We start from the raw sequence: 14,777 nt of genomic DNA on the forward strand, positions 1-14,777 counted from the left end.
GACCTTGTGAATCTGAAGAGTCAACTCTCGGCCGGGCGCGGTGGCTCATGCCTGTAATCCTAACACTTTGGGAGGCCAAGGCGGGCAGATCACAAGGTCAGGAGATTGAGACCATCCTGGCTAACATGGTGAAACCCCGTCTCTACTAAAAATACCAAAAAAAAAAAAAAAGCCAAGTGTGGTGGCAGGCACCTGTAGTCCCAGCTCTTAGGGAGGCTGAGGCAGGAGAATGGTGTGAACCCGCTAGGCGGAGCTTGCAGTGAGCCGAGATTATACCAGTGCACTCCAGTCTAAGCGACAGTGAGACTCCATCTCAAAAAAAAAAAAAAAAGAGTCAACTCTCTTTAAATCTAAGAAATCCATTCATTCTCTCTACCTCTGACACGCCCTCCCTCCCCTCTCCCCCTCCTCTTTCTAGCTCCATCTCAGATAATTTCTGTCTTGCCTCCTGCTCCCCAGCCTTGTTGTTGTCGTTTTTAATTCCTCATGGATGCGTTTATCCTCCACCCTGCTTTTTCACTCTTATATCATATTTTCATATCTGTCTCTTGGTTTTATCATTTGGAGATTAAAATATAAAAACAGCCATAAGGAAGAATGCTCAACTGAAAGCAGCTTAGAGAGTCAACATTAAATTTAAACCATTGGGTAAAGATAGCAAACTGGACATGCTTTTACTTTTCCTTCCTGTTGATAAATCCTATCAAAACTACGTGAGAGGGACTTTTAAAAAATACATAAACCCGGCCGGGCGCAGTGGCTCACGCCTGTAATCCCAGCACTTTGGGAGGCCGAGGCAGGCGGATTACGAGGTCAGGAGTTCAAGATCAGCCTGACCAACATGGTGAAACCCCGTCTCTACTAAAAATACAAAAATTAGCCAGTCGTGGTGGTGTGCACCTGTAATCCCAGCTACTTGGGAGGCTGGGGCAGGAGAATCGCTTGAACCCAGGAGGCAGAGGTTACAGTGAGCTGAGATCGTGCTATTGCACTCCAGTCTGGGTGACAGAGCGAGTTCGTCTCAAAAAAAAAAAAAAAAAAACATAAACCCATAAAGGACAAAACAGATTTGGAAATGAGACAACATCAACACAGTTTGGAAGGCTGAAAAGCAAATAGATGAGTTTAAATGACTTAACAAAGTTGAGAGCCACAACCTAAGTAGTCAGTGGGAAAAGCCAAGATGTACCTTGACTTTCACCCCAAACTCCTAAAAGGCTCAGGAGTTGACATCAACAGGCACAATGGAAACTAGAAGATTGAAGTAATTGGGATGAAGGGTATAAGTTTTGGGGTATAAGTTTAACTTATTAACTTTTAACTTTATTGGGTATAAGTTACATACTATAAAATTCACCCACTGTAAGTGTGCAGTCCAGTGAAAGTTGTGTATCCATCACCACAGTCCAGTTTTCTAACAATTCCATCAACTCAAGAAGCTTCTTTGTCGATGTTTAGTCAGTAGCTGCCTACGACCCCCAGTCCTAGGCAACCTCTGATCTACTTTCTTTTCTAGACTTTCCTTTGCTTTTTTTTTTTTTTTTTTTTTTTTTGAGACGGAGTTTTACAGTTGTCACCCAGGCTGGAGTGCAATGGCGCAATCTTGGCTCACTGCAGCTTCTGCCTCCCAGGTTCAAGTGATTCTCCTACCTCAGCCTCCTGAGTAGCTGGGATGACAGGCATGCACCACCATGCCAGCTAATTTTTGTATTTTTAAGAGACGGGGTTTCACCATGTTGTCCAGGCTGGTCTCGAACTCCTGACCTCAGGTGATCCACCTGCCTCGGCCTTCCAAAGTGCTGGAATTATAGGCATGAGCCACTGTGCCCAGCCTTTCCTTTGCTTTTAATATGTAAATTATTAAATTGATTTCCTAATGAAACATTCTTGCATTTTTAGAAACCTTAAATTTCAAACAACTGTATTTCTCTATATCAATTATCAATTGGAGTAATTAGCCATTATCTATAATAGATTCATTACATGGAGTTCATGGTAGATTTCAGGGAGTCTTGATCCCCTGAAGTTATAAGCAATTTTTATTTACATACAGAAACATTTGGGGAGAGGGTTCATAGATGTCTTTAATTTTCCAAGACCCAGATAAATACAAGCTACCTTTGCTTATGCCTAAGTTAAAAGTTTTAACATCTCTTTTCACTTTTCTCCCTTTGTCCCATTTTCCAGGTTTTATCTAATTTGGGGTTTAGGTTACAGATTGTTATTATTACATTGCTTCTATTTTTAGAATCCCTTAAGAGCAGTTTTATTAGCAATGTTGACTTAGATAAAACTGAGGGGGCTTTTTTGTTTTTTGTTTTTGTTTTTCGTTTTTTGTTTTTTTTGAGACAGAGTCTTGCTCTGTCACCCAGTCTGGAGTGCAGTAGCGTGATCTCAGCTCACTTCAACCTCCGCCTCCCAGGTTCAAGTGATTCTCCTGCCTCAGCCTCCCAAGTAGCTGGGATTACAGGTGTGTGCCACCACACCCAGCTAATTTTTGTGTTTTTTAGTAGAGATGGGGTTTCACTATGTTGGCCAGGCTGGTCTCAAACTGACCTCAAGTGATCCTCCCGCTTCGACTTCCCAAAGTGCTGGGATTACAGGCGTGAGTCACCATGCCTGGCCCTGAGTTCTTATTTTACAGCTCAACACTATTAATTTTGTCTGAAATTTTTTTTTACAACAGAGAAAATTTCTGTGGATTGTTATTCTGAGCTGCATGTCTGCTGATACCTCTTTTGTTCTCTCTGTGTTAATATTTTGCATTACCTGGTATCTTCCACATTGTTCCATTGTCTGCTAGCATTTACTGCTGCATGTGAGACATTAGATACCAGTCCGATTCTGTTTTGTATGTAAAGAATGTAGTTATTGGTGGGCTTTCCCACACAGTTCCCACTGGAACTCTTGTAGGGCTTTTTTCTTCCAACATTCCTGTCTTGTAAGGAATGCATGTTGATCCCAAGAATCAAGCCTTTCTTTAGCTCAGGAAAACTTGTTATTCTTTGATATTGCTTCTCATTGTGGAACTCCTATTGACAGTCCATTTTAAACATTTATGCTCCATGTTGTTTATTTTGTTTTCCAGCTTTTAACGCTTTCTGCTGTAGATTCTGAGAGAGTTCCTCAAACCAGTCTTCTGATTCACCGATTTGGCATTCACTAGTGTCCCTTCTGTTTGATGCTTCTATTGAGTTTTTGTGGGTATGTGTGGTGGAGATGTGTGTTTCTTTAAAATATTTGTGTTTAAGTAGAGAATCATTGCACGTGATAAAAACATTTGAAAAACATACTCAGTGAAAAGTGCAGTTTCTTTCCATACTGTTGTAGAGATACGCAGTGCATATATAAGCATACGTATAAAAACACCAAAGTTGGCTTTTTGTTTTCTATTTACTTCTCTTTTCTTTTACAGCCTGCTCTTGTTAGATTTTAATAAAATTTTCTCTTCTTTCCTGTATTGAATTGATTTGCATGGGCACTGTGAGCTCTGATTTTCAGTCTTGATCTCCTTTCAGTCTGGCTAGTCCTCATGTGGCCCTTTTATTTTTACTGAAATTTGTAAACACAAGTCTAGAATGATTGCTTTCTTTAGCTGGCATATGCTCTTTTTTTGTTTGTTTGTTTTGTTTTGTTATTGAGATGGAGTTTTGCTCTTGTTGCCCAGGCTGGAGCGCAATGGTACAGTCTCAGCTCACTGCAACCTCTGCCTCCCAGGTTCAAACGATTCTCCTGCCTCAGCCTCCCAAGTAGCTGGGATTACAGGCACCCACCACCACGCCCGGGTAATATTTGTGTTTTTAGTAGAGATGGGGTTTCATCATGTTGGCCAGGCTGGTCTTGAACTCCTGACCTCATGAGATCTGCCCACCTCGGCCTCCCAAAGTGCTGGGATTATAGGCATGAGCCGCTGCGCCTGGCCGGGGTGTATGCTCTTTTAACAGTGACGTGGGTCGCTGTCCAATTTCCCGATACATAGTTCCCCAGTGAGAGTGACTAGTATGTGAGGAGTCCTCACTGAACAATTACTTATTGAGTGCACATGGGGGAGATACCCTCTTTTAAAGAGTGAGGAGTTCATTCCTTTAGCTAATTGGTTAGTCAAAATAGAGCACAGTTTAGTCTCCTAATTGACATTATTTGTTAACTTCTGTGTGGTGTGATGCCTTTTAAATTATTTACTTATTAACTCTATGCTAGTTCCATAGAAGGTACTATTTAGAGTCTAGACTCTTGGTAGCTATAGCCACCCTTTGCCATCTTCCTATCCAGCAGATACGTAAATGAATGCCCATGGTTAGGGAAAGTGCATTCAAGCTATGAACTTGGTAGGATTTCTAAGGAGAGTTCGCGTCACACGTTGGAGTGAACAGTGAATGCCCAAACCAGACACCTGAAATTTGTCCCTTTCACTCATACTCTGTATTCATTCATTTCTTTGGATTTTACCTCCCAAATGCTTTTGACTCTATCTGCTACTTGTCTGTATCTTCCCCAGCCCAGGTTTTCGTCACCTCTTAGATGGTCCACCATGGTCCCTCTTTCTACAGTATGGGCCACACTATAGCACAAGTAATCTTTTCAAAACACAAAATCAAGTTGCTTTTTTTTTTTTTTTTTTGAGACGAAGTTTCACTTTTGTTGTCCAGGCTTGAGTGCCATGGTGCTATCTTGGCTCACTGCAACCTCTGCCTCCTGGGTTCAAGTGATTCTCCTGCCTCAGCCTCCCGAGTAGCTGGGATTACAGGCGCCTGCCACCATGCCTAGCTAATTTTTCTATTTTTAGTAGAGACAGGGTTTTACTGTGTTGGCCAGGCTGGTCCTGAACTCCTGAGCTCAGGTGATCCCCCATCTCCACCTCCCAAAGTGCTGGGATTACAGGTGCGAGCCACCGCACCCGGCCTCCAGTTGCTTTCTTAAAACCTTTTAGTGGCTTTCTATTCTTAGAAAAACTGGAATCCTTACCCCACTCTTTGGTGCTTATTCAGCTTTATTTCATAGCACACATCCCCTCTGCCCTTTACTTCTCTTTCCCTTTTTGTTCCTTGAACATACAGGTCATCCTTCTGACTTCACCCTGCTCCTGTCCCATATTCATCGCTAAATCTCAGTTCAAATGTTTATGTTGCCAAAGAAGCTTTCTTTGATCTTCACTCTATTGTTTTATCTTTTTTTATTCTTTATGAGAATAATAACCACTTGTACTATACAGAATTCCTGTGAGAGTTAACTAAATTAATACATATTATAGTATTTAGCATATAGTAAGTACTCACCAAATGTTAAGTCAGTGTAAAATCTTGTATCCTTTGTGTTTTTTCTTCTTATGTATTCTCAAGTTCTTGTTTCTGACTTGTCCTCATACCCATCCCCTTTCTCAATCTTTATTGTCACCCTCCATGATTTAGGAAATCGTTGCTTCTTGCTTTGAATCTAGCCTCCTCCAATAATTTCTCAATCGTAAAAACTATTTACAGTATTTACATGGCCACTGCTGGTGGTGGTTTTGTTTTTTTTTTTTTTTTCCTGAAACATAGATCTAGCTGATGTCCCTCCTAAAATTTTTTTTTTTTTTTTTTTTTTTTTTTTTAGACAGAGTTTCGCTCTTGTTGCCCAGGCTGGAGTACAATGGCACAATCTTGGCTCACCACAACCTCCGCCTCCCAGGTTCAAGCGATTCTCCTGCCTCAGCCCCCCAAGCAGCTGGGACTACAGGCGTGCACCACCTCACCCAGCTAATTTCTGTATTTTTAGTAGAGACGGGGTTTCACTATCTTGGCAAGGCTCGTCTCGAACTCCTGACCTCGTGATCCACCCGCCTCGGCCTCCCAAAGTGCTGGGATTACAGGCGTGAGCCACTGCGCCCAACCCTAAAAAATTTTTAATGACTACGTTTCTTTCTGGATAAAAATCTAAGTTTAGCAGAGATCTTCCCTCCCTGTCGCCCTGCTTGTCCTAATGCTTTGCAGGGGGCAGGGGGGCACATGTTGTACCTCTTTCTAGAGTGCCCCTCACTGGATTCTTCTTTAATACTCACCCTAAGCACCAAGCACGTGAAAGCTTCTTTTCTGTCCTCTTAAATTTTCTGTACTTACTGTTTAATAAGCTCTTCATTCAAGAGAAATACTCAGCTCCTGCCATGACTATAGGTTAGACACTATGCTGTGTGCTAAGAAACAAAAGAAAACAACAGAGACAAGGTTCTTGAGGACACAACATTTAAGCTGGGGCCTGACAGATGAGTTAGAATTAGCCACATGTAGAGGCTATCTAGGAAGATGTTAAGGCTATCTGTTATGTTCAGTTACATAAGAGAGATCCTTTGTAAATGTGTTTTGCTTTGTAATAAACCTTCTAAGGAGCCAGTATTGTTTTGTTATTACATCACTCTCTAAAATTTCAAATTGCCTTTTTGGTTTTATAAGGACAAGATGGGCTCTTAACAAGATGGCTTTGGGGTTTTTTCAGTCGAAGATGATGTAATCTCTAGAGTTAAGTGCGAAGAAGTTGATTTTGAGAATATATTGCAGAAGGTGCAAGGAACGTCATCTGGGTTATGACCTCTGGAAGTGGAGGTAGTTTTTTGTCATTGGGTCGCCAGTGCTTGGCATGTGATCTGTGAGGTGATCGAGAATATTGCAGACACAAGGGCAGGAGTAATGCCTCTGTTAGGGGTGTTAAGTTCGTAGTGGGTTCAGGAAGAGATGGTGGAGGCTGAGGGACAGATGTTTTCATTCAGTGCAGTAATATTTGCTAACAGGAAGAAAGTAGTGTGGGTAAGGGTGAAGAAGGGGCCAGAGAAGAGAGTGCAGATGTGCAAAAAGTGAGAGTTTGTGGAAGCAGGCCGTGATGTGGTTCCAAGAGCTGGACTGTCGAATCTTATTTTTGTAAAGCTCTGCTCTTAAGTAAAAAACCCAGAGTCACCTTTCTACCATGCTACCTTCGGGGCCTGAGCAAGAGTACTGCGTTATAGAAGAGGTGGTGCTTTTTAGTATTTAAGTAATTAAACCTTCCTTGTTGTATTAAATCCATATATAATACCTTATTCCAACATATCTCAGATAGTTTCTGTATCTCAGATAGTTTCAGCAAGAGTTTGTGTATGGCACCGAATGGACAAGAGCTGTACATATATATAAATGTCAGAAAGAGAAGAAAAATACTAACTGTAACTTTTTGGTTTCCTGGTTTGCTGCTTTTGCATGTAGACTGTTCTTAAATATGCTGAGGTTGGGTTTGTTTTTCCCACTTTCCCATTCTATCAACATCAGTTGTTATTTACTCTAAACAATCATTCTTTCATTTTATCCTAAGTGAGTTTCTTTTATAATTTAATTCAGTTCCCTTGGTATTAAACACTGTTCAGTACTTTGGAAGTAGCTTACTTAATAGCTTTTTCTGCTGTGTGATTTATTCAAGAAATATTCAAATGTCAGCTATATGTAGAGCACTGTGTTAGATTCTGTGGGAGTTGCAAAGATGATCTAGATACAGATCTTTCTCCAGATCTTTGAATTCTAGAAGGGTAGTATAGACAGAATGATAGAATGCTGTGTGGTTTTCAAAGGAAGAACAGATTACTTCAGCCCAGGTGGAGTTGGGTGATGGCTAATTTTATGTGCCAACTTGACTGGGCCACAGTGCCTAGATATTTGATCAAATATTCTCGATGTTTCTGTTTAAGTATTTTTTGTATGAGATTAACATTTAAGTTGGTAGATTGTGAGTAGCCTCCATCTGTGGGTGGGCCTCATCCAATCAGTGGAAGGCCTTTAATAGAACAAAGACTGACCCCTGAGCAAGGAGTTCTGCCAGCCTGCTCTGCAGATTTTGGATTTACCAGGCCTCCTTAATCCCTTGGGCCAATTCCTTAAGTCTCTTTCTGTGTTTGTATATGCACATCTGATTTATTCTGTTTCTCTATAAAACCTGACCGATACCTGGAATCTTCAAGTTGAAATTTAGGATAGGGGGAGAGATAAAAATAGAGGACAGAAAACCTGATCTGTGAACTGAGAATAATGAGCTTTGTTAGAATTTAAGTTTGAGTATGCTGGGACCAGGTCTTGCAGCTGATACTGGACTGAAGAGTTTTAACTTTACATCATAAATCTTATTCTAAGTTTTCATTTGAACCTGGTTTTAGTTTCTTAACTTTGTAAGCGTCTTTTGGATATTTCAGTGTTTCGTTTGTTGCTCTCAAATTTTGGTATTCAACAGACTCGTTTCTTTTTCTTTTCAGTTAACATTAGAGCCTAATTTACAATTTTTAGTTCATGTCAAAAAAAAGTTCAGGCCGGGTGTGGTGGCTCACACCTGTCATCCCAACTCTTTGGGAGTCCAAGGCGGGCAGATCATAAGGTCAGGAGATCGAGACCATCCTGGCCAACATGGTGAAACCCAATCTCTAATTTAAAAAAAAACAAAAACAAACATTAGCCTGGGCGTAGTGGTGCACACCTGTAGTTCCAGTTACTCAGGAGGCTGAGGCAAGAGAATTACTTGAACCCAGGAAGTGGAGGTTGCGGTGAGACGAGATCGCGCCACTGCACTCCAGCCTAGGCGACAGACCAAGACTCGGTCTCAAAAAAAAAAAAAAAAAGTTCAGGCTTTGGGAAATTTTTTTTTTTCTTTTGAGACAGTCTTACTCTGTTGCTGAGGCTGTAGTGTAGTGGTGTGATCATAACTCACTGCAACCTCCGCTTCTGGGGTTCAGGCAATTCTCATGTCTCAGCCTCCCAAGTAGCTGGGATTACAGCCGTGTGCCACCACAACCGGCTAATTTTTGTTTTTGTTTTTTCTTAAATTAGAGACAGAGGTTTCACCATGTTGGCTAGGCTGGGCTCAAACTCCCAACCTCAGGTGATCTGCCCACCTTGCCCTCCCAAAGCGCTGAGACTACAAGTGTGAGCCACCATGCCCAGCCTGGAAAATGTTAATAGTGTCGTTTGGAGGGTACTAGCTTCACTTAACTATGTATTTTAAGTATATAATGTTTATCATGCTTAAATTTAGAACATTTTTGGTATTTTATAATGGAGGTATTGTATTGGGAAGTTTGTCACTACCACTCATTTCTCTGGCCTTGTACTATGATTTTATATACAAGTATTATATACACTAACAACCAGTTTGGCATTAGGATGATGTTTGAGCTTAACTAAATCTGGAGACTGGATTAGATGAGTGATTTTGCCAAATAATTTGACCCTGTTTTGTTGTTGTTGTTGTTGTTTGTTTTTTTAATGCATGGGATGCATTTCTATTAATAAATCTTTGGTGTTATTTCAAGCTAGAAATATAAAATTGATTCTATTTTAAGACTAATAAAACTATTAGCTGGGCATCATGGCTCACACCTGTATGTAATTCCAGCACTTTGGGAGGCTGTGGTGGATGGATCGCTTGAGCCCAGGAGTTGGAGACCAACCTGGGCAACATGGCGAAATCCTATCTCTACAAAAAATACAAAAATTAGCCAGGTGTAGTGTGTGTGCCTGTAGTTCTAGCTACTCAAGAGACTGAGGTGGGAGGATAGCTTGAGCTTGGGAGGTAAAAGTTGCAGTGAGCCGAGATGGCACCACTGCCCTCCAACCTGGACTGGATGACAGAGAAGGGACGCTGTCTCAAAAAAAGAAAGAAAAAATTATTAGGGCAATGTAGCAGCATGATGAAGTTTAAAATGTAGAGGACAACCACCCCTAGTTTCCCCATTTTCCCCAACTACTTTTGTCATTCTCTGTATTCTCTTGTAGGCTGTATTTGTAGGTGTGTGTGCACATGTGTGTTTGAAGTTGAAAATTCACATAACATGCAATTAACCATTATATTGTGTACAATTCAGTGGCACTTAGTGTAGTCACAGTGTTGTGCAACTACCACCTCTCCTTAGTTTCAAAACTTTCCATCATCCTACTAAAATACCCCTAGGCATTAAGTAATCCCTCTTCATTTCCCCCATACCCTGTTGACCACTAACCTGCTTTTTGTCTCCATGGTTTTTCCTATTTCGGATATATTATGTAAAAGGAATCATACACTGTGTGACGTTTTGTGTCTAGCTTCTTTTACTCAGCATAATGCTTTCACGCTTCACTCTTGATGTAACATGTATCAGCATTGTGGTTTTTTTATGGCTGAATAATATTTCATTACATGTATTTTTAAATATATATATCATATATATAAGATATATAGAGATCATAATTTGTCTTTTGTTGATGGGCATTTGGGTTGTTCCTACCATTTGGCTGTTTTGAATAATGCTGATATAAACATTTGTATACAAGTTTCTGTGTGAACATAATATAATCTCTGGTACTTTGTTTTGGCAGCCCTAGCAAACTATATTGTGTGCTTTCTTTCCAGTGTAGTGCTTAGCACACTTGCCGGACTATAACTTCCCTGAGGGTGGGGACATAAATATAATGCCTGCCTAATATTACTTAAATATTCTAAGCCTGCTGAATTACTACATTTTCGTTAATTCATGATAATCCCCAAAATATCCCAGAATCAGATCAGTATCTATTCAGCTACATAATACTACTTAATAGTAGTAGTATGTCTTACTTTGAAGCCTAATGCTGTGTCAGCTTCAGAGATTAAGATGTCAGGAAACCAATAGTAGTACTTATTAGAGGCATTGCAAGTGGTATTGAGTGTTTAGTGGACCTTCAAATCCAATTCAGTGACATCAAATCCAAGTAAGCAAATAGACTGAGCTCCTTGAGAATAGGAACTGGTTTCCCTAGCATCTAGCATAGTACCTGGGACAGGTGGTGCCCAGCAAGTATTTGAAAGAAATGGGATGAAATGCAATGACATACGGCACCTATGTTCAGCTTAAAACTCCAGTCACATTACCTATGGGTATTTACATTGGAATGTGTAGTTGCTGTAGAATCCCAAAATGAATACTAGAATAACAATGTTCTTTCTCAAAGTACTACGTGTTATGAATGAAAAAAAAAAATGATTAGAACATAGTTCAGATTTTGCCAGCCAGATAAAGGCATTTGTGCTGTAATCTGAGGTATGCCTTCCTGCACTAAGAGGAACAGGGTTTATGGGAAAACTAGGATTAGGAGCAGACCATTTGAAATCTGTGCATCTTTGTAATTTAAGCACTAATGTAAACCTAATAAAAAGATAGTAGTGTGCTTAAAGATAAGTTAAAATTTTTAAACAAATAATTTGGTAAATTTAGAACTTTCCCTTTAAAAACAGTAAAGGTGACCAGAAGTGGTGGCACTACTCAGGGCTAGCTGTATTTAACTGTTGTTACCTGCAAATGCAAAAACTAAATAACATTTTAGGAAAAATTGGAAATGAACCAATGTGATTTCTGAATGTACTGACATAATTCCCTTATTTACTGATTGCATATGAGCTAATGTATGTGTTGTAGTAGAATAGTTCCAGTAGTTCTTTACCTTTTCTGTGCTTATCATGCCTCCTTCCTTTCTACTGTTAATGTTCAAGTTTTAATCTTCCAGACTTCTCATTTGTTCTGTAACAGTATCTTCTAGCCACGTGTGCCCTTTTAATCTCTCTTGTGGAATTTGTTCTTCACAATACTACAAGAATTCTATTGCATTGAAAACCCCAAATCTTATTAAGCCAGCCTCCATCATTAGAGCATGTTTCTCAAACTCTTGGTGTGTGCAAATCATTCTTATTCTGTGATTTCTATTTTCATGCTTTTTCAGTTTGCTTCATTTGCCATATGATAGAGGTTTTCTTCAGACCATATTTTGGAAAGTATGCTCTTAGTTTTAAATTCTACTATGGGTTATTTCCAAGACCCATAGTAGAATTTAACAAATTCTTTCAAATAAAAAATTTTAAAGCCTTCGCTTATTATCAACTAGCCAAAAAAAAAAAAAAAGTGTATCAAGTGACTCCTACTTGACATGATGAGAGATGAAAGTGTAAGTTTAGATACTACTACTGTCTGTTGAGTTTCCTCTCTCTCCATTCATTTTAATCTCCCAATTTTTGTTAAAATGTTGTGATATACTGTTCTTAGTTTGTTACACTTTGTAACTTTGTAGTCTTTTCCAGAACTATTTCTATTCTAGAACCAAAGTAAATTGTCATGTAGACTTCTGTGTTGAAATGAATTTATTGTCCATTTCTTATCTTTAGATGACACTTTTTTTGAGTTATTTTGATATACCAAAGCATAAGTCTCTGTGGCTTGTAGTGGTCTGTTTTTTGTTTGTTTGTTTTGTTTTTTTCTGGAAATACAGTGAAAGCTTTTGATGAAATTTAGGCCTTCATGTTAAGACATTTCTGTTCTGTTATATCTTTAATTGTATTTTTCTTATTCTTTTGTCTATCTCAGGGGCAGCAGTTAACTGTTGGATCTTCATAACTATCATCTTCTCTCTAACCTTTTTAATGCTGTAGTACTTTTTCATGACATCTTGTTTACCTTTTCTCAAAATTATTCTCTTCTAGTGATTTGGTTTTGCTGCATTGACTGTTGATGCATTTATTAGTTATGCTGTTTTATTTATCTTGTGTAATTTTCTTTCCTTAATTCTGCATGCTACCCTTTCAATGTTGTTTTGATCATAAAAGTCTATGCTATCTGTTTTTCTTGTGAATGTCGAAGCAGTTGTTTCAGAAAATTTATTCTATTTTCTGTGATAAATACTAATACTAAATGTATTTCATCTACCTTTTGAAGACTGTGTCCTATCAGGGCAAACTGCTGGTGATGGAAAAAAAACAAAATAAATAAATGAAGACCGTGTCCTCTTTGATTCTTCTCTTCTTCTTTACTGCCTTTTTTCTTTATTTTGATACACCTTTTTCTTTCCTTCCATCATTGCCTCCCTCCTTTCCCTCTTTTCTTCCCTTCTTTCCATCTTTCCTGTAAAATTTTTCTTGATTCCCTGATTTTTCTACTCTTTTTTTCTTTAGTAGGTCCTTTCAGTACCTGCTGCTTGCCAAAACGTGAAATGCAGATTCTCTTTTTACTTCACTCTGAATTCACCTGGCTAAGCTCTGTTAGGCCTTAGGAAGCTTAATAGAGCTTCTCTAATTTTGTAGAAGAAGGGCCTTTGACTTTTTCCCTCTCTGCTTCAGGATGATCTCATCTGCTACTTTGGAAGCATGAGACTTTATTTGTTTTGATGGTACTGAGGTTAGGGGTGAGATTGATTTATTTGTAATTAGTCCTTTCTCCTCCTCATCCTTCCTTTTGGATAAAGGTAAAAATATAAAATCCTCCTGCCTGCTAAAGTACTGTTTGGCCATCAGAGAAAGGGAGCTTCAGGTAGGGCATTCCACAGTCCCTGTTCCCATCTTAGCAAGTTGAAGATGCTAGTCAAAATTTCTCTGGGGGCAGGAGAGGGCAGAGGATACTTACGTATGGATTCTGGGGTTGGTCTTTCAGTTTCAACTAACTCATTCTGTACCTGAATGATACTATTTAATAAAATTTCGTGGTATGAGTTTGAGAACTTGTCATGATTTTAGGGATATTTTAACTTCCTTTTTGTTTCTTTCCTTTAGTTTTAGGGAAGGATCTTCTGCCAAACTACCTGTGCCACTGTCTTTCCTGGAAGTCTCATAAGTACTAGAAAGAACTTTTAGAATAAGAGTATAGGACATTATTTACACTGAAATAACATTCTTTTTGTTGTGTTTTTTTGTTGTTGTTTTTTTTTTTTTTGGAGTCAGATTGTCATTCTGTCACCCAGGCTGGAGTGCAGGAGCGCCGTCTTGGCTCACTGCAACTTCTGCCTCTTGAGTTCAGCCAATCCTCCCGCCTCAGCCACCTGAGCAGCTAGGACTACAGGCGCATACCAACATGCCCAGCTAATGATTTTTTGTATTTTTAGTAGAGATGGGGTTTCACCATTTTGTTGAAGCTGGTGTCAAACTCCTGACCTCAAGTGATCTGCCCACCTTGGCCTCCCAAAGTGCTGGGATTACAGGCATGAGCGCTGCATCAGTTCTGCAAAAAAAAAAAAAAAAAAAAAAAAAGCGTATGCATTAAAAATACTAAGGGGGCCAGGCGCGGTAGCTCACGCCTGTGATGCCAGCACTATGGGAAGCCGAAGCGGATGGATCACTTGAGGTCAGGAGTTCTAGACCAGTCTGGCCAACATAGTGAAACCCCATCTCCGCTAAAAAAAATACAAAAATTAGCTGGGTATGGTGGCACATGCCTGTAATCCCAGCTGCTCAGGAGGCTGAGGCAGGAGAGTCGCTTGAACCCAAGAGGCAGAGGTTACAGTGAGCCAAGATTGCGTCACTGCACTCCAGCTGGGGCAACAGAATGAAACTCCATCTCAAAAAAAAGAAAAAAAAATAGAAATGTTAAGGGGTTTACTTCCTTTAGGGTACTCTTTAAATGAAATATGATGTTTCATATTCTCTATTTGGAACTTCTGTATGGATGCAGACATTTTCAGAAATCTCCCAGGACAATGAACCTGAAACTTTTGTATTTATAAGAAACTTGGGGATTTGGTTATTTTATTTACTTATTTTGAAATAGGGTCTTGCTGTGTCACCCAGGCTGCAGTGCAGCCACGGTTCAGTACAGCCTCAATCTCCCAGGCTCAAGCGATCCTCATACCTCAGCCTCCTTATAGCTGGGACTACAGGCATGCACTACCACACCTGGCTAATTTTAAAATTTTTTTATTTATTTTTTTGTAGAGACAGAACATCACTGTGTTGCTAGGGCTGGTCTCGAACTCCTGGGCTCAAGCAGTCCTCCCACCTTGGCCTCCCATAGTGCTGGGATTGCAGGC

At 39.7% G+C, this 14,777-nt stretch overlaps 1 protein-coding gene across 4 annotated transcripts in view; it reads left to right on the forward strand.

The window, feature by feature from the left end:
- The window catches only part of LSM14A (LSM14A mRNA processing body assembly factor), a 59,535-nt gene that overhangs the window by 10,092 nt on the left and 34,666 nt on the right, over positions 1-14,777 (forward strand). The gene's annotated exons all lie outside the window — the stretch shown is intronic.

This window comes from Pan paniscus, chromosome 20, assembly GCF_029289425.2.
Source record: "Pan paniscus chromosome 20, NHGRI_mPanPan1-v2.0_pri, whole genome shotgun sequence".
Lineage (NCBI taxonomy): Eukaryota > Metazoa > Chordata > Mammalia > Primates > Hominidae > Pan > Pan paniscus.